The sequence below is a fragment of the Larus michahellis genome, chromosome 6 (assembly GCF_964199755.1).
Source record: "Larus michahellis chromosome 6, bLarMic1.1, whole genome shotgun sequence".
NCBI lineage: Eukaryota > Metazoa > Chordata > Aves > Charadriiformes > Laridae > Larus > Larus michahellis.
Genome location: NC_133901.1, coordinates 58,873,005 through 58,875,541, shown reverse-complemented (window position 1 = coordinate 58,875,541; position 2,537 = coordinate 58,873,005).

Here is a 2,537-nt window from a genome sequence, read left to right as displayed (position 1 = left end):
GTTGGTGTGGTCAGCGTTCAGCTCCCTCGATCACCTCCATTTCAGATGGGATGTCTTCTCCCAACACCTGCTACATCTTTGTTGGGGCCAATCCATTTTTGCTCCTGCAGGAGGGAAAAAGTACATAAATAAAATAAAATAAAAACAGATTAAATGTCTTAAATGAACTAAAAGTTGAATCAAATTAATTGGTAAATCTTTGCCAGCAGAGATCAGAATTCATATTACTTTGAGGAGCTGTTCAAAAGTGGATTGGAGGGGATTTAACAGACTAAAAGCTGTCTGCTGCACTAAAGCTGTTTCATTAAGCTGGGGCCAGGCTGCGGGCTCCCGGGGGTACAACTGTCTCCTGGCGAGCAGGCTGCCCCGTCCTTTACCCTGTAATGTCCTTTGTCATCCAGCAAGTAGCCGATTAGCTCTCTCCAGCTCTTTAAAGGCAAGGTCACAAGAGGATTCAAGCCAGATAGCTGCAAAGAACAAAGTAGCCTTCAGAAAACACACCTAGTCACTGACATTTTTAGATACTGGTATGCATTTTTAGCCAAATAAAAATGGCAACAGCTGTGATGTAATCTCACACGTGCACACTGCTTTCCCCCAGCAGTCACAGCAGACTGCACCTGGGCTGGCTCAGGCAGGAGTTATTTATGGCAAGCAGTGCTGCTGCTCTGTGACATGAAGAGACACGACCAGAACATGACGGCATGCAGCAGACACGCTGCTGTCGTGCAATAAAGGCAGTGAAGAGTCACTTAGCAGCTGTCCAGCTCATCTTGGAGTGGCCTGAATTTTAGGATTGGTGTCTGAAATAAAGATGCTTTGGCTGGACAGCAATATATATATGGAAATAAAACAAGTGGAAACAACAGACCTGTACCAGAACAAGCCACTGTAAGTTCACAAGGGGCTGAGGTGTGAGGGGAGGACTCCTCACACTGGCACTGGCTGGAGCTCACAGCCAGGAGGTGGGACCATCGTCCTCCCATGATGGAGGACCCCTCTCACACTCAAGTTGCTACAGACCAAAAGCGAAACACAAGGCACCTCTTCTGAGGCACTTGTGTATCTGGTGAGATGTTAAGCATTCTTAAGTCAGTGTAAGTCAGCTTTTCCAGCCCGTGCTATCATAAGAAGCCCTGTTCACAGCATACACATGATGGGTGACAACAAAGTTGCTATCTTAACACTGTCAAAAGCAAGATAAAGGGCTGGAAGTCACTCCTGTTTCAGCCCTCCAGGGTCTGCACTCATCCAACTCAGCCACATCGGGGGGACTTCACAACGTGGGATAAGAATGAGCACATCAGAAACGGGAAACTACGTACCAAGCCAGCCTTCTCAGGCTTGCAACATCAGCTGCAGCAAGTCCAAGCAGAAGATCAAGGGGAAGAATAAACGGCTGGGTATGAAACCTGATGAAATTCCAGTCCCATTCAGTATTTCCCAGAAGTCATGAGTTTGACCACTTCTATCTAGGCAAGATTAGAAAAGTAAAAATAACCGTCCGCTCCGCCTAGCCCAAGAAATTCCTCATAACTAGTTTAGAAGGAGCAGGAACAGCATTTGTTCCAAGCAATTACATCACTAGATTGAAACTGCACATCAGCTCCACTCCCAGCCAAAGCACCAGACCTCAGCTGGATCCAGCTGCAGAGCCCTCGTGGAGCTGAGCCACCACACTGCATCCCCGCCATGCCAAAACCCATGGACACATAAAAGGGAAGACACTGCTTGGAGGGGAATTCAGCCAGACTATGAACTTTTATAGGTGTAATTAAAGACAGACAAGCCTCAAAGGAAATTGCATTTTGTACGGTGATGAACTGAAAAGGAATCAAGAACTTGTGACGTGTAAAGATAAAGGTTAGAAGAAGGGAGAGCTAAGCCAACCGACCCACCAATTAGTCCTGTGTCTCTCCCCAAGAGCCTTCTGCGGAGGAGGGCAGATGAAGCCACTGGAGTGCTGAGCACGCTCACGAATGGGATGGGGATCAAGTGGAGAGCATCATTTTGCACTGTATGAAACCTGAGTGAATCCAGACCTTGACCACTGCGTACACATCTAACCTCACTAAAAATTCCTGAGACACAGAAATGAGATCAAAGAAGGGCAACTAAAGCGATCAAGGGACCGAGGCAGCTGCCTGCTGTGGAAATACTAACCAGCTGGGACCCTTCAGGCAGAGAGCAAAGGCTGAAGAGGGACATGATTAAGGTTTACAGAGTCCCACGTGCATTGGATAAAGGGAAGGTGGAACTGATGTGCGCCAGGACACAAGAACTGGGAACACTCACTGTAACTAGCAGGAAATCAGTTTAAAGCACATGAAAATACTTCTCTACCTGGCAGGTAGCAAACATCTGACATTTGCTGCCAAAGGAGGTTGCAGAGATGGGTGGCAGGTTCAAAGGATTAGACACATTCATGGAAAACAGCTGTACACAAACAGCTACTAAAGGGAACAGGCAGGGAAATCCCCTCCAATGTCCCTAATCCAAGCACTGTGCGTGCTGGGGGTGGACGAGAAGAAAGGCTC